At 42.4% G+C, this 18940-nt stretch overlaps 1 pseudogene; it reads right to left on the bottom strand.

The window, feature by feature from the left end:
- Nucleotides 1–832: 832 nt before the first annotated feature.
- Nucleotides 833–3362, bottom strand: LOC145069664 (L-type lectin-domain containing receptor kinase S.4 pseudogene; annotated as a pseudogene).
- Nucleotides 3363–18940: the final 15578 nt, after the last annotated feature.

Below are 18940 nucleotides of genomic sequence, written 5' to 3'. Positions count from 1 at the left end.
GACTTTGCGTGGGTGCACACCTAGTATATACAAATAAGTTTCATGCGATAGATTGATTTCTGTTTGGTTCTAAACGCATGGTTTGGTTCGGTTTTATAGTCGGTGGGTATTATGCAAACCAAACCCAAACCAATTTTTTTCGGTTTTAAAAAATCTTAGCCCAAAACAGACGATCTAGATTTGCTTTTGGTTTTTCAGTTTTAGGGTTCAAACCCGTAATTCGATCTATGATAGACTCCCTTCTAGGGATGGAAATTGGGCGGGTTTGGGGCGGGGTTAACCATCCCTGTCCCCATCCTCGAGTGTCTAACCTTGTCCCATCCCCATCCCCGATGGATGTGGGTAATCAAATCCCCTCCCCTTTGTATTTTGGGCTTTTTCTCAGCCCATCCTCGACCCATCCCCAATCTATCAATATAATAAACTCAACTTAAAAAAACCAAGTTTAATAAATGATCAAAACCATATATCATAATTAGATTCTGGTTACATCAATCATAATGTTTAACAAGCATCAAAACGAAAAGTGACGATTAGGTATACAGATCATTGAACAAAGTGACGATTGATGTACTCTTGGAATTGGGAACATAATTTTGTATATGGACTCTATCTCTGATGGTCTAATATGGATCAATTCATTTTAGTGGACTTAATTCAAATTTAATAAATAATCGATATATATATATATATATATATATATATATATATATATATATATATATATATATATATATATATATATATATATATATATATATATATATATAGTCATCAAAGCGGGGTGGGACGGGTTGGGGATTGTTATATCCGGCCCCGGCCCCGGCCCCATCCCCGTTTTTAGCATAATGGGAATCTTAAGTCCCGTATCCGCTATCCGTTTTGACGGAGAATATCCAATTGAAACGGGTCAACCGGGATCTAGTTTGCATCCCTACTCCCTCCTCTCTTTAGAGTTCTAGTTTTGGTGTTAACCTTTGTGTAACCTTAAAAAGGTTGTACATGTATCTTGTTTCCACTTTCCATTGATAAAAAGCTTTCCAATTGGTTGACCAAAAATTAGAAAGCTTTAAAAAAGTAAGAGAAAAGGTTACAAGCTATACATTCTCTAGACAAACTAGACGGTGGTCTAATCTTCATTTAAACATTTGTTGCAGATGTGCTAGCCGGAAACCAACTCCGGTAAACCAGAACCAGCTTCAAGATCAGCATCCCCTTCTCTGTATCCAACCGACCAAGTATCCATTTTCTTTAACGAAGCTGCAAAATCATCAAACCCCACCACAAAACCACCTTTCTCACACGGCGGAGCTAAAATCTCCGGCAAGGGTACCTCTCCCTCCAAGTACCTAATCACCTGCCTCATACTCGGCCTGAATGATGGCTCATCACTAGAACACATTAACCCAAGCTTCAACACCATCATAACCTCGACTTTATCGAACTCTCCTTTCAACCTTGAATCCACCACCTCAAGTAACCTCCCTTCTCGCCACTTATCCATCACCCAATCCACCAAAATGAGCTCCTCCGGTGAGGCTTTGAGTTCAATGGGTCTCCGGCCACATACAACCTCTAACAACAGAGCTCCAAAAGCAAACACATCGGAACTCGTGGTGGGCTTCCCGGTTCGAGTCAGCTCAGGAGCCATGTAACCCAGTGTACCGACCACTTTGGTGGTGGTGGGGTGCGAACCATGGTCGTATAACTTAGCCAACCCGAAGTCGCCTAAACGGCCATTTAACTCCGAATCTAATAACACATTTCCGGCTTTAATGTCTCTGTGGAGCACAGTTTGTTCCCAACCCTCGTGAAGATACAGCAAACCGTTTGATACATCGTTTATGATTTTGAATCTTTGTTCCCAACTCAATATCGTTTTTGGGTTGTTGAAAATATAATTATCTAAACTGCCATTTGACATGAAATCATAAATCAGCAAAAACTCACCTTTTCTTCTACTCCAACCCAACAACTGAACAAGATTCCGGTGCCGGAGCCGGCCAATTGTTGAAATCTCCGACGCGAATTCCTTCTGCCCATGTTTTGATTCCTTCAGAATTCGCTTCAGTGCGATTTGGGTAGTCGAATTAGGCAAAACCCCTTTGTAAACCTTACCGGATCCACCATATCCGAGCATTTCTTTCTCGTGAAAACCCTTTGTAGAATCCTTCAAATCCTTGTAAGAATACTTTTGTGGGCCCACATCAAGCTCCCAATCTTCAACCATGTCTACGTGATTGAATTGTTTGAAAACATAAACAGCACCGCCGGTCGCGATGATGAAAAAAGCTAATATTACCGAAACAGAAAGCCCAATTATGAAACCTCTTTTATTCTTTTTAAATGGTGGAAGTGAAGGGAGGCAATGAAGATTTAACGATTTTGCTTTTCCGGTCATGTTGAAGCTCCATCCGAAGACATAATGGGAGCTAGCAAGAAGACCCGTTGAAGCAGAAAACCCAACGTACATAAAATCTTGAAAAACCGGCGACAAGTCCACCGGGAGAGATAAGATCGGCGTACTGGGTTTTTTTGAATATATGGAAAGAGTGATATTCAATTGGGGTATATCAGCATCATAATCGATCCAAGCTTGAATCTTTTTCCCACTATGTAAACAAATCTCCTGTTTTGTTGAATCCCCATCAACAAAAAACCCAGCTCTGGTCGAATTCACCGATCTCATACGATTAATGTTAACACCGACGTGATTATCATCGATATCAACGAATTCGTAATCTTGAACGGTGTCAAATTCTACCGCAAAGAGGTGATTAGATGAATTCCCATTGAGGCTGCAATTAAGGAGGCCGAGGTATTGACTGGGTTGAGCTCCGACGAGGTCTTTGGTCGGAGAAATTGTAAAAGCTAAGCCATGACCCCCGAGCTGTCTGTACTTGGGGACGACGGCGAAGACGAAAGAAGTGGAGAAAGAGAGAGACGTCCCCGTTGTCGGGCTCTTGAAACGAATCGGATCAGGGTAAAACCCCCGGCCAATCAAACGAGAGCGGACATCCGTAAGCCTGAGAATACCATCGTCGGTGATCTCTGCAACTCCGTTCATGGTTATGTTGGTGGAATCGCAGTTTTTGAAACCATTATAGAAGAACGACTGTGAGAAGGACGGTGGGATTGAGAAAGATAGATGAAGAAGAAGAAGAAGCGGTGAGAGCAACATTTGTGGATCATGTGAGCAAAGCAAAGAGAAGAGTGAGAGTGAGAGAATTTGAGAATTGAGAGGGATGATAAATTGATAACGAGATATGGTGTTTGAGTTCAATTGTTACACGTGTTTCATAACATAAACGAGCTCTTTTAAGTGGAAGAAAGTGAGTGGGTGTACTTATGAACTTGGTGGTTTTTTATTTGGCTTTTGCTTCACCTTCACCAGCTTATGCATGTTTTGAGACTTGAGTAAAGTTATCCTTAAAATAGTAATATCAAACAATTCCGATTTTACTATTTTGTTTATTGAAAAAACAATTTGGGTATTTGATATATCTTTTTATCTTTCAACGTGACAAAAGCATTCTAGATGAAGGTGTAGGCGGTTGATTGACATTTGCGGTCTGATCTTTCCAGAGAGCCTCTGAAACAGGTGGCATCGGTGACCTTCAACGCATTAACTTTCACGTGTCTTCTTGCCCAACTTATTTCCACGTTTTAGATATGATTGTATGAATCTTTTAACCGATCATCTATTCATCTTTCTGTATTCTGTAATATGACAAATATTAACATTTCATATGTGTGACTATCATGCATTCTCGCGTACCCACTCACATGGTCGCACCGGCCTCATGATAGAAAGTTCGGGTTACACTATCGCCGATGCATTGAACTTGGGGTATAATACACTAAGTTTTTATACAATTCAATGAATTATTAAGTCATCTTTTCAAAAATCATAAAACTTTATCATTTTTTCACTACAATATATTAAACTTTATAAAGTTTAATAAAATATTACAAAAAATAATTTATAATATATATTTAAAGAATTAAAAACTTTTTTTTCATCGAAAAGTTCAATGGTTATTGAATTCCAAATCAATTAAATACCAATGTGGCATTTCAGAATGGTATACTTCAATCAATTAAATAACACCTATATTTGTCATCCCATTAAACTCTCCAATTAAACTTACCATTAAATATGTTTTTATAAGAGTTCAGTGGATTGTCACGTCAATATCTATGCACTAAATAATTTTACCTATAAAACTGTATACTCCATTAGAGAATATGGTATGGGCAACAAGAAATGTGTTATTGCCGATATGACACCTCATAACCTAGTCATAACAAGATGAACATCACTCCCCTTCTTGTTAAGAGGGTGTTATGGCATATCTCGTTGTGATGAAGACAAGTTGCAACGGGAAGTTTAATTGGTGTTGCATTTATCAACCAATCAATTCATTTTTCTTTCTTTCTCTCTCTACTTCTTAACATGTTCTGACATGAAGAACACCATTTTCCCCTTACTGTTATGGTGGTGTTATGGTTGATGTGGCATATGAATTTGATGTTATAACGTAACCCACACTTAATGCTCTTAAACTCCATATAGTTCAATGAATTGTCACATCATATATCATTTTCTTTTTTACTTATTATTATTTTGTAATAATTAGCATAAAATTAAAATTTAAAAACTACAATTTCACATCACATTTTAAAATTTTCAAATTTCAAATTTGAAATAAAAATTAGTATTGATATCAATATTAAGGTGTGGATCCGATGACGACTCAAAAAATGGTAAGGACAGCGAACACAATCCCCCCCTCCACTTCGTCAAGGGAACAATTGACAAACTTAATACTTGGTCGTGATGTGTTCGCATTTGTTGCACGTCCGTGAAACGTAATACGGATTCGAGGATTTAATCATATGTGATGAACATCTATGGAGTGTCATTTAAATGGGTTTAATTCTATTTAATTTTTTTTCGTCTTGTTGTTGTTGTATATATATATATATATATATATATATATATATATATATATATATATATATATATATATATATATATATATATATATAATAACTTTTTTTTTTGTTTTTTGTTTATTTTTATCTTTTTTACTACATATTTGAATTTACTAGTGTTTTTTGTTTTTTTTTGTTTGTTTTTTTGTTTTTTGATATTTTTTTATTTTTTTTGAACTAAATATCGGTTCGAGTATTTTAATATTTAACAATTACAAAAGTTCTGAATAAAAAAAAAATATTAATCATTATAGTATTTTTCAGTTCATACTACTTTTAGATGATACCATTTTTGGATCGTAAATTTTTGGATCAAATTATTTTGAATAATAGTATTTTTGGATCATATCTTTTTTTTAAATCACATGATTTTGGATCAATAAGGATAGGTTTTCTAGAAGGCTAGGTTTTCTCTCAAGGAACATTCTAGGACTAATGAAGGCTGATAAATAACAAACCTCATGGGTTAATGACCTTTAAATACCCCCAAAAACACGATCAGCTCATGGGCCGGAGGCGCATCGCGCCTTTTAAAGGGCGCCTCGCGTCCCATGCGATAAATTACGGGTTTTCAGTTTTTTAGATTTTGCGATTAATTCCTTCAGGTTCGGTCTTTGCTTCTACCTTTCCTTGAACTATAAAACCCCCAATCAAAGAGTAGAAAAAGAAACATCATCAGAACTTGGATGATACAATTAGAAACCTACAAAACACGAAACCTCCAATAGACCTTTTGGCAAACGCATCCGCAAAATACCCAAATTGGGAATCGGGTGTTACACCACAATGACTTGTGCATATTTATTTGAATTTTTATGATAACTCCGGAGCCTGAATAAAAAAGACACAATTTAGAAGGTTAATAGGGGGTTCACTAAAGAAATTAAGACAAAAACTGTTCTTGTAAATATCCCATAATGTATTGGGCATTTGGGCTCTTGTATATTTTTCTTGCCCTTAAAAATATAACATATGGTGTGTTTGACAACAAGTTTTTAAAAGTTTTTAATTTTTACTTTTTTATAAAAATAAAGCGAATTAGAGAATAGCTTCATTCGGAAGTACAAGCTTAAAGCTTTTATTTTAAACATAAACTCATAATTGAAATGATAGTTCAAAGTAATTTTTTGGATTTTTAGTTGTAACATCCCAAAAAAAGACCAAAAATTTTCATTTTCATTCAATAAAATCAGTATTCCAAAAACATCATCAAAACAAGCCCAATAGAACAAGTGTATCAATCGACCTATAAAATCAAAGTAAATCACAAAACACGGAACAATGTGGTGTGTGCCCTACAATCATCCCGAGCTCCTAGTTTTAAAACCAGAAACACCGGAAACATAAACCGAAAACCGTAAGCACAAAGCTCAGTGCATTCCCCAAGATACCAAATATCATACATACATAAATCACATATTGGGCCCTCTCCCTCCATCGAGCCTCGCCCGGTATCGAGTCCCACTTGGCATCGAGTCCTGTCCGACATCGAGCCCCGCTCGACTTCGGGCCCCACCCGACATCAATCCCCGCTCAGATTACAGATCTATCAATCACCAAGCCCTGCCTTACATTGGGCCCCACCCGATACACACCTAATCATATAAACTTATAATCTTACTAGCACATGCAATAGTCACAAAGACCATAGCATACCGTACAGTCATCCAGCCTCGCCTGGTAAGTATAAGAACACATATTGATAGCTAGCATACAATATACTCATCAGGCCCCACCTGGCATCGAGCCTTGCCCCGGTAAGCATACCATACATAACACATGCAAGTGTCATGCAGACATTTAACATACTAACATATCAACCATGGGTTCACTTTGGTGCCTTCGACCCACTAAAACACAGTGAGGAAACTCACCTCGACTGCTGAATCTCACTGAAAATCCATGGCTGTTGGTTTAATGAATCCCAGAGCTAATCAATACTAAAACAACACCCCTATTAACACTTAGGTTCCAATCCATAACCATAAATCCGCATTTGGGGTAAAAGGACCATGTTACCCCTAACCTAGCTTGGTCCAAGACTAAAGCCCAAACTCACAATCTAAAAGGCCCAAAAGCCAATTTTTCACCAATGCCCAAATATGGCCTAATTTTCCAAATTGAGCCCAAACCCCTTACATGGGCCTTACCCTAAAGCCCAACCATTTTTCCTAATCCAAAAAACTTGCACTCAGATGGCCCAATAAGAACTCAAATACCCAAGCCCAAAAGAAAGCCCAAACTTGAAGCCCAATATGCAATATCCACACCCGACTGAGTACACGGGGCGTATTCAGTTGTACGTTAAGCATACACGCTATTTGGCTTGTACGTTGCGTATACAAACTTGTACGCCCAACGTACTCATCCATTAAGCCACACTCTTCATTAAGCTCTTAATGCTTAAGTCCAGAAGTCCAAACCACAAATCTGAGTCCTAATAAGTGTCTAGAACCATAAAGTCACTGACTTAGTGACTTTGCATGCCCCAAAAGAACCCAACTTCAAGATATAGCATTATACTTTCACCAAAACTCATATATGTTAGATCTAAATAACCAATGAACAAGATCAAAACTTTCTACCTCAACCAAGCTAGAAATAGAGTAGAAAATCAAAATCTACAAGCTCTTCCTTGATCAACAATCTTACACCAAGCTTCTACCTCTTGATTATTGATCAATACACACCAAAATGGACATAATGAGCTCAAAACACATAGGAGAGGCTTAGGGTTTCGAATATTAGGCTAAAAGGTCGATGGAGGCTGAGAAATGAGGGTTTCATGAAACATAAAAGTGCTTATATAGCATCCAACATCTAAAATTAGGGTTTCTTAAATCCCTTCGTACGCCCTGCATCTAAAATTAGGGCCACCCCCTGGTCTTTTATGTAAGTATCACAAAGACAACTATACATACTACTCTACTTAGCTAAACAACATACAGTGTGCCAGAAGCCACCTCCTGGTCTTTCATATATAATAGCATACAATGCGCCAGGAGCCACCTCCTGGTCTTTCATACATAATAGCATACAATGCGCCAGGAGCCACCTCCTGGTCTTTCATACATATTGCCTAGGGCTAACCCCCGGGTCTTCCTATCATCCATAATAACATACTGTGTGCCAGGAGACGCCCCCTGGTCTTTCATGCATATTCTAAAGGGGTCGGCATTGGTGCCTTAGACCCATACAAACAGTGAGGAGACTCACCTCGCACTGCTGAACTCTGCTGATAATCCTCTGGCTGCTGACCGACAGCTCTCTGAACTCCTGCTCCACTAGCTCCCCGAGCTACCAATATCAATGCAACACTTAGTCTAACTATCCCCTGAAAGTCAACTAAGTCAACTCTGGTCAAGGTCAAAGTCCTGGTCAAAGTCAACCATCCAGGTCATCCCTACTCGCCGAGTCACCCTATTGACTCGCCGAGTTCATATGTTCAGAGTCCTCCTCTTAGCGACTCGACTCGCCGAGTTAGTCCATGACTCGCCGAGTCTACCGATTACCGAGTCCTGACCTGTCCAACTCACTGAGTCTCCATTCGACTCATTATTTCAAGTCTCAACTCGAAGGGTTTGGGGTTTCGCGACCTGACTCGCCGAGTCCAAGAACAGACTCGCCGAGTCCAAGACAATCTTCATCCAACTCGCCGAGTTGTTCTTCCAACTCGCCGAGTTCATGCCCAACTTCATCCGACTCGACGAGTTGTTCATCCCACTCATCGAGTTCCTCCTCATCTTCAAGCTACTCGCCGAGTCCACTCAAAGGACTCGCCGAGTCCATCTGGTCCTTCATACATGCAGAGGACTTTTGAGTCATGCAGGAACTCAAATCTGTAGATCTACCCTTCCCAAGCCTATTCCTCACGTAAAGTTGCAAACTTTACGTGTAGAGAAGGATATCTAAGAAAAATACACCATAAACTAGGGTTTAAGGCAAGGAGGCTCCATAATTAACTCAAGGGCTACTAGTTTATGCTTCTCAAGACCATAATATGCTTAGATCTGAAGTAGCAACTTCAGATCTGGCTTCTAACTCAAAATAATAACATTATGGCTAAAAAGCCCCGACAACCATACATAGATCTAGGTGCAAACAGGGTCCAGGAACTAGTTTATTACCTCCAAATGCTCAGAATGAACTCACAATCCCAGATCTACAGTCCCTTCTTGCTCCTCCAAGTTCCTTCTTCCTTCTCCAAGCTTTAATGCACCTTCCAAGGCAACAAATGGCTCAATCAAAGGATATGACGGCTAGGGTTTGGTATCCAGGGCTAAAGAGGCAGTAAGGAACCCTAAGAAGAAGATTAAGACGTTTATATAGGCTCCAAGTCCCGAATTTAGGGTTTTCCACGCACAGACCAGACTCGCCGAGTCGGTCACTTACTCCTCGACCCGGATCCCGCTCGGACTCGCCGAGTTCCTCCTTGAACTAATCAAGGTTTTCTTTCCTTTCTTGGCCTTCAAAACTTTGGGTGTTACAAATCTCCCCCACTTAAACTAAACTTCGTCCTCGAAGTTTGCTATGGCCCATCGCCTGCGATCTGCCTCCAATACCCCATCAATGATTCCCACACCAGCTGCCTACCTTTGCTGGTCTTCCGCCCGGTCATTCTGACTAGCATCAATCCTTGCGGATAATCATCTCGAGTCAGCCCTGACCCTGAACATCCTGGAAACACAACTTACTCTACCGAGAATCCTTCTGGTACTCTCCGAGTACTGCAACTGAACCTATAGGGGTTCACCCCTTCTTTCCTCACGCGCTTCCCTTGCCTTCCCAAGGCGATGCCCCAAAACAACTATCTCCCCTGCCACTGTGAAGATCCTATCTTCACCAAATCCATTACTCCCGCTACTTCCAGTACGGGTCATTATCGCCAGTATCCACTGGGCATTCTTTCTACTATAATGCTACGGGCCACACCGCAGTCTTACGAATCATCCTCACATACGATTGCTACGGACCACACCGTAGTCTTAATATACTTCTCTTACTATTTAGCCACTGGTGAATGCTACGGCCATCCGGTAGTCTGACAACACCTTTCCACACCGACTAGCTGCTAGTGGATGCTACGACTAACCCATAGTTGATCATACAGCACAATCGAGTACTCCCAAGTGGTACTCATGTCCCAAATGGAACTCCCAACCGATTCCTATGTAATCCGCGACCAGAAATTTCGAGAATGAGGTCTCACAATTGGCAAGTTTTCCTAACTTCCAATTTACACTATCCTCCAATCATACAGTCACCTGAGCCGTCTTTCTTCCTAACAGGAGAGCGAAACTTATCCTAGTTTCAAAACCCCTTCTACTCCCATAACCTGATTGTTTCTCCCCCACTTAGCCTCAGCTAAGTCCTTACTGCCTGCGAAAACCCGAAGATTTCCATTCCTTCCTTCCTTACTCGATAGGCATGCTAACCACCATCGCCCTATCCTTGCTAGCGATCCGTCTCTAGCCCACTCCAACTACCGTATGATTACCGAATACTAGATGAACACCTCCCGCATCCATGATGCTAAAAAAAATCCTCTAAGCTCTGACTACTGTCCTTATAGTCCAAATAACTGGGCACAGACTCCTTGGTGATAAGCCACTTTCCTTGATGCTTCCGAAATTCATCTCGAACGCCCCGATTAGAACCATCAAACCCTGATGATGGTGGCTGACCACTCCCGAACCATTTTCAACCGTAACTGAGATGATACTGGACACTTCGAACCCGAAGTGAAAGACGACCTACACTAGCTACTAATAGCTCCTGGTATGCAATTTGCATGTGACAATTCCAAAATACAATCCAAATACGAGCAGAGAGACAAATCATACATAAAATCGCCTGAGTCCAGGGTAAAAACTTCCCTAACTCACTTACGAATGAAAATAGCCATAGATACGTACCTGCAACATTCCTTTCTGTAATCCAGATCTTCCGCATCTATCACTGCATGACACTACCCTCTCGCCCATCCGTAAACCTCATAGTCGTTGGGGCAGGCGCACTCCCTGCTCCCCCCCTCATCTTCGGGCAGTCGGTCCTCTTGTGGCCCACCTGATTGCAGTGAAAACATAATGGGCTTGCCCCCCGTGGACAGTCCCTGCTGACGTGACCATCACTGCCACACTTGTAGCAGCCGGAACCCCTGGAACGACACACTCCCTTGTGTGGTTTCCCGCACGTGTTGCACTGACTTCGGCCCTGCCGACCCACTAATTGCTGATCTGAAGTCTTGGGTCTCTTCCCGGGACCCTCCAAAGTGAATGTCTGATCTGACTTCCTCTTCGCAATGTGCTCCAGATCGATCTCCCTCTCCCTAGCTCTGGCAATCATAGAGTCCAGGGTCGGGCATGCTGAGAAGCTGACATTCTCCCGAATCTCCGCTCTCAACATGTCATGATAGCGGGTCCTCTGCATCTCATCATCCCCTGCATACTGAGGAACTAATAGGGCCCTCTCCCGAAACTTGGCGGTAATCTCCGCCACCGACTCTGTCGTCTGTCTCATGTCTAGGAATTCTCTGGTCACCTGCTGAAGCTCCACTGCCGGTGCAAACTCCGCCCTAAACTTGGCCACGAAGTCTGACCAGGTCATAGCCTCGACGACCGAGGCTCCCAATGAGTCTTCAACTGACTCCCACCAATCTCTAGCTATGTCTCTCAAACATGCCGCCGCAAAGCGGACCTTCGACCCATCCGAGCAGAAGCTCGTCAACTGTGCAGACTCAATGTCTGCGATCCATCTCCTGGCAGCAATGGGGTTCTTCACCCCGTGAAAATCCGGCGCACCACACCCTCTGAAGTCCTTGAAGGACAGCGTGCGCATACTTGCCTGGCCAGACACCAAATCACTCCTGAAAGCTCGGAGGCGATCCTCCATCAGCTCAATGATCCCCTCCTTGATCGACCCGAAAATGACCGGGGTCGCCTCAAGGATGCCTCTCGTAATCTCAGATGTGATGAACTCGCGCAACCCATCATCAACTGGTTCGAATCCCACGCCCGAACCTGATCCTGAACCGGATCCTGACCCGCCCACTGGTCTCTCTCGCAACGTCACCATGCTGAAAATATGACGCAACCACTATCAGAATACGGATCACTGCTGCAAGATCAAACACACGCACTACCAGGTTCCCGGTCTTGTCTCGGCCCTTCCCGAATCGAGTATGGATCCTCTGCTTTCAGTAGTACGGGTCCATACTACCTTCCACATCTATCCGTACTTTCCTCAGGAACTGCTTCGACTCCACCAGGTCCCTTTCTACTACTTCTGCTTCTAGCACTACCTCATCCTAGGCTTACCCTAGGGAAACCTCTAACTCAGCTCAAACCAGTCCTCAGCTGCTGAAGGTCTCCTTGTGATGCCAATTAGCCATTACCTGGATACCATCACATGTGACGAGGCTCAGATAATCCTTCGAGTAAGAGACTCGTCCCTACAACGGTTGGACTCAGACAATAGTTGCGCAATAGGGCCAAATCCAGTACTCTGAGATTATTCAACCCTGATCACATGTGACGTGACGTATCCACCTAATGGCTAACTCCCATCACTCAAAATCCCACGATGCACAAAGCAAGCAGCATTCGGACAAGGGGAAAATCTAACCACAACATACTCAAGCAATCATATCCAAATAGCAAGAATCTGAACTAGCATGCAACACAAACTCATAAACTCAGGCATAACATAAACAAGCTATCCTGCTACTGTCTAGCCAGCACTATCATGCAGCTCAAACACATATAATAGGCACATAAGGCATCATTCCTAGATCCTTAGTCCTAATCTAGCATGCTGTTCTATCAACTGATAATCATAACATAAACTTGTATGGGTATTTTGGGGTACTTACTTGAGCTCGGTTGATTGCATGCACCACACCCCTTTTCTCTTTTCAAAGTTCTTTTTCTTTCTGAATTCTTTTTCTTTTCTAAAACTATTTTTAGTTCTCAAAAATCTTTTTACGAAACTGTCTTTTCATTTTTTGAAAACTTTTTATCCGACCCCTCAGTTTGAGTTCAGGCACACCCGAGAGTATGCCCGAATCCCTCAAACCAAGGCTCTGATACCAACTTGTAACGTCCCAAAATTCTAGGCTAAAAATTTCTTTTAATAAAATGTTACTTAATCATCATTTCAAAACATAAACAGAGTATTAGTTTTCAAAACACATGTTCGTTATTAGAGTAAAACATTCTCAGGCTGACTAATCTATGGTGTGTGCCATGCGATCATCCCGAGCTCCATCATCCGCTACCGGAAGCACCTGAAACCAAAACTGAAAACCGTAAGCACGAAGCTTAGTGAGTTCCCCAGATACCACATACCATACAACCATTCATAGCCAAGAACCATACATAACCGACTTATCCATAATCAAGTAAGGTGCTATGTGCCAAACATAGTCTTGCCATTATGCCACGGGCCGCGCGTGGTCTTCCTGGTCAAGCCCGGGCCGCTCCCTGGGTCTTACAGACAAGTGCCAAGGGCCACACCCTGGTCTTACAGACATGTGCCAAGGGTCACCCCCTGGTCTTTTATGCAAGTATCACAAAGACAACTATACATACTACTCTACTTAGCTAAACAGCATACAGTGTGCCAGAAGCCACCTCCTGGTCTTTCATATATAATAGCATACAATGCGCCAGGAGCCACCTCCTGGTCTTTCATACATAATAGCATACAATGCGCCAGGAGCCACATCCCGGTCTTTCATACATATTGCCTAGGGCTAACCCCCGGGTCTTCCTATCATCCATAATAACATACTGTGTGCCAGGAGCCGCCCCCTGGTCTTTCATGCATATTCTAAATGGGCCGGCATTGGTGCCTTAGACCCATACAAACAGTGAGGAGACTCACCTCGCACTGCTGAACTCTGTTGATAATCCTCTGGCTGCTGACCGACAGCTCTCTGAACTCCTGCTCCATTAGCTCCCCGAGCTACCAATATCAATGCAACACTTAGTCTAACTATCCCCCGAAAGTCAACTAAGTCAACTCTGGTCAAGGTCAAAGTCCTGGTCAAAGTCAACCTTCCAGGTCATCCCTACTCACCGAGTCACCCTATTGACTCGCCAAGTTCATATGTTCAGAGTCCTCCTCTTAGCAACTCGACTCGTCGAGTCAGTCCATGACTCGCCGAGTCTACCGATTACCGAGTCCTGACCTGTCCAACTCAACGAGTCTCCATTCGACTCACTATTTCGAGTCTCAACTCGAAGGGTTTGGGGTTTCGCGACCTGACTCACCGAGTCCAAGAATAGACTCGCCGAGTCCAAGACAATCTTCATCCAACTCGCCGAGTTGTTCTTCCAACTCGCCGAGTTCATGCCCAAGTTCATTCGACTCGACGAGCTGTTCGTCCCACTCGTCGAGTTCCTCCTCATCTTCAAGCTACTCGCCGAGTCCACTCAAAGGACTCGCCGAGTCCATCCGGTCCTTCATACATGCAGAGGACTTTTGAGTCATGCAGGGACTCAAATTTGTAGATCTATCCTTCCCTAGCCTATTCCTCACGTAAAGTTGCAAACTTTACGTGTAGAGAAGGAGATTGTAACACCCAAAGTTTTGAAGGTCAAGAAAGGAAGGAAAACCTTAATGTTAAGGGGCGACTCGGCGAGTCCAAGGAGGAACTCGGCGAGTCAGAGCGGGATCCGGGTTGAGGAGTAAGTGACCGACTCGGCGAGTCGGCCAAGGTGACTCGGTGAGTCTGGTCTGTGCGTGGAAAACCCTAAATGCGGGACTTGGAGCCTATATAAACGTCTTAATCTTCCTCCTAGGGTTCCTTACTGCCTCTTTAGCCCTGGATACCAAACCCTAGCCGTCATATCCATTGATTGAGCCATTTATTGCCTTCAAGAGTGCATTAAGCTTGGAGAAAGAAGGAGAATCTTGAGAGTGCAAGAAGGGGGCTGTAGATCCGGGATTGGGAAGACATTTCTGAGCTTTTGGAGGTATAAACTAGTTCCTGGACCCTTTTTGCACCTAGATCTATGTGTGGTTGTTGGGGCTCTTTAGCCATAATGATATTATTTTGAGTTAGAAGACGGATCTAGAGTTGTTACTTCAGATCCAAGTGTATTATGGTCTGGAGAAGCATAAAGTATCAGCCCTTGAGTCGATTTTGAAGCCCCTTGGCCTTAAACCCTAGTTTATGGTGCTTTTTTCCTAGATCTCCCTCTCTACACGTAAAGTTTGCAACTTTACGTGGGGAATATGCTTGGGAAGGGTAGATCTACAGTTTGGAGTCCATGCATGACTCAAAAGTCCTCTGCATGTATGTAGATCTAAATGGACTCGGCGAGTCCTTTGAGTGGACTCGGCGAGTAGCTTGAAGATGAGGAGGAACTCGACGAGTGGGATGAACAGCTCGTCGAGTTGGATGAAGATGGGCATGAACTCGACGAGTTGGATGAACAACTCGGCGAGTAGGATGAAGATTTCCTTGTGCTCGGCGAGTCTGCTCTTGGACTCGACGAGTCAGGTCGCGTAGTCCCAAACCCCTCGAGTTAAGACTCGAGTCAGCGAGTCGAGCAAGGAATCAGTGAGTTGGATAGGACAGGAATCGGGAATCAGTAGACTCGGCGATTCAGGGGCTGGCTCGGCGAGTCATGTCGCGAATGGAAGGACCCTGAGTATGTGAACTCGGCAAGTCAGTAAGTGGACTCGACGAGTAGGATTGACCTGGAAAGGTTGACTTTGACTTAGACCAGAATTGACTTGGTTAACTGTCGAGGGTCAGTTATACTAAGTGTTGCATTGATATTGATAGCTCAGGAAGCTAGTAGAGCAGGAGTTCAGAGAGTTGCCAGGCAGCAACTAGTGGGTTCATCAGCCAGTTCAGCCAGTGCAGGTGAGTTTCCCTTTGTATGAATGGGTCTACGGCCACAATGTCGGCCCATGTAGTTATGAGTAGAAGACCTAGGGGTTAGCCCTAGGCGCAGTATGCTAGTATGATATTCAGGACGAGGTCCAATGATAGAGGGCGGGTGCCCAAGGAATGGTTTATGTGATAGCTTATGCTTGTTGTCTGTGTGATACTTGTATGTGTCTGGTAGGGAGGTAAGTGTGGGCGAGGTCCCGTATCTCACCAATAGCAGAGTGTGGATGGTCTTCCACATCTCAGTAGCAGCAAATCAGGGGATAGGCCCAAGTTAGGGAAGGAGTGAGGGTGGGCTGGGCCCGTACCTCACTATCAGCAGGAATATGGACGGGGTTCCATGACTCATCAGTAGCAGGACAAGGGCGGGGCCCAGAGATAGGCGAGGCCTTAGGACCAGATCCGTTAGTATGTGTTTAGCTTATGTGATGTGATATGATATGTTAGTGGGCGAGGCCCTGTGACAGGCGAGGCCTAAGTGAAACAGATCTGTATCTGAGCGGGGCTCGAAGCCAGGAGGGGCTGTTGTAGCGGGCGAGGCCCAGGATAGTGGGTGTGGCCCAGTATGTGCAGTATGTGGTTATGCATGGTATGTGGTAGGGTGGGGAACTCACTAAGCTTCGTGCTTACGGTTTTCAGTTTTGGTTTCAGGTACTTCCGGTAGCAGAGGGAAGAGCTCGGGGTGATCGCATGGCACACACCATAGTTTAGACAGCCTGAGAATGCTTACTCTAATAACGAATATGTAATTTGGAAACTAATACCTTGTTTATGTTTTGAAATGATGAATTTGTTTAACGTAATGTTTTATTAAAAGAAATTTTTAGTCTTGAATTTTGGGACGTTACAAAATCTAAGCAAAATACACCATAAACTAGGGTTTAAGGCAAGGAGGCTCCATAATCAACTCAAGGGCTGCTACTTTATGCTTCTCAAGACCATATTATGCTTAGATCTGAAGTAGCAACTTCAGATCTGGCTTCTAACTCAAAATAATAACATTATGGCTAAAAAGCCCCGACAACCACACATAGATCTAGGTGCAAAAAGGGTCCAGGAACTAGTTTATTACCTCCAAATGCTTAGAATGAACTCACAATCCCAGATCTACAGTCCCTTCTTGCTCCTCCAAGTTCCTTCTTCCTTCTCCAAGCTTTAATGCACCTTCCAAGGCAACAAATGGCTCAATCAAAGGATATGACGGCTAGGGTTTGGTATCCAGGGCTAAAGAGGCAGTAAGGAACCCTAGGAAGAAGATTAAGACGTTTATATAGGCTCCAAGTCCCGAATTTAGGGTTTTCCACGCACAGACCAGACTCACCGAGTCACCTTGGCCGACTCGCCGAGTCGGTCACTTACTCCTCGACCCGGATCCCGCTCGGACTCGCCGAGTTCCACCTTGAACTCGCCGAGTCGCCCCTTAAAATTAAGGTTTTCTTTCCTTTCTTGGCCTTCAAAACTTTGGGTGTTACAACGCCCCCGCGTAATAACTCTTACACTAGTACGCCCCGCATGCTAGGGTATTTCCTTAAACCCTAATTCCTTCCAGAGGCCATCACTTCTTCATTTTAAGCCCGATCTTGACTATCCTTATATCCACGAATAGGTAATGAGGAACTCTACGCTTTAATCAACTCATACTTGCCTTAATTTTCCTGAATAATAATCCAATTTCCATAAAAACCCGAGCTGACATATTACCAAAATACTATTTGGCTCCAAAACACAAACCAAACACCCGGATCATCTAAATTACATCATCCACCTCCAAATGAGTAACAATTCAGAACAGGGCGTTACATTAGCTTTTCTGAACTTTTACCTTTTAGTTTTAATGTTTTTTTTACATTTTCCAAAAGTTACACAACTAGATTGTCGAAGACTTCTACACAAATAAAAACAATAGTTTTCAGCTTTTAGTTATCAGCTATCAACTAATTTTGCCAAATACGTCCATAATCAGGGGCAGAGCCATAATTTTAGTATATGGGGGCTTCTATCTATCAATAGTTTTTAAAACAAGCTTGTTGAAAATTACATAATGACCGTTTGGACCGACTGGAGTGATACTTCGATTTTTAAAGTTGGTGTGGTCCAAGTTTAATATATAATTATCTAATATCATCACGTTGATGACTTGAATATCTTAAAATTAAAAGTCATTCTCTGGTTACTTCTCCAAATTTTGGCACATCATTCTTTTCAGGTTCCATATTAACCAGCTCTTCCGTAGTATAATTCCTTTTGGCTTGTCGGTGTATATTGTGAACATCGTCGTTAGTATTATCATCAACCGGGTGCAATTATAGGTCATATACATCTTTTATTTGTTTGAAAAATATCGATGGTTTTTTATGTTATTATTATAATAAACCAAATTATCATTCATAATTAACTTTTAATTACAAGTTACAGAAAATAAAATTTGTAATACAAAATTAAAATTCACCTGCTTATTGATTATAAAGTTAAAATTGCAGTGGTTTACCAATATAGTCGTCGACGAATAAAAACCGTAATGGATTATCTTCGTCATCGTCAAATTAAATAAATATGAACAAGATTTGATGAATTAATATACATGGGATATAAATCAGCAATTAAAATAAAAATAAATCGGATGGAGGAGATGTGATTATATGGGCTCAATTTTGGTTGTAACTCTTATACCCTATTACCCTAATTGTTTTTTCATTATAATAAATGCTTTTTAAAGAAATTGGAGGGGGTTGCATATTAGTAATAAACAATGTGGGCTAAATATTTAATTAATGGACTCATTTTATAAAAGATTGGAGGGGGCAGGGCATCCGGCATCCGACAGCCGTCTCATTGTCTCCGCCACTGTCCATAATACGAGTTTCTCACGGCTGACCATCTCACAACCATGTCACGTGGTGCCTCATATTACTTTCCTGCGTCATACGTCTTCTAATAGTGTTCTTGCGAGATTTGAGTGATGTTGTAGCGAATTAGAATTCTTACAACATTTCTTATCATTTTGAGTTTTTCAAATCCATTAATAACATTCTACTTTGT

The sequence above is a fragment of the Lactuca serriola genome, chromosome 8, assembly GCF_051521515.1.
Source record: "Lactuca serriola cultivar US96UC23 chromosome 8, Lser_US96UC23_V15, whole genome shotgun sequence".
Classification (NCBI taxonomy): Eukaryota; Viridiplantae; Streptophyta; class Magnoliopsida; order Asterales; family Asteraceae; genus Lactuca; species Lactuca serriola.
Note: the sequence above shows the minus strand (reverse complement) of the source record. Positions and strands in the feature narration are given on the sequence as shown.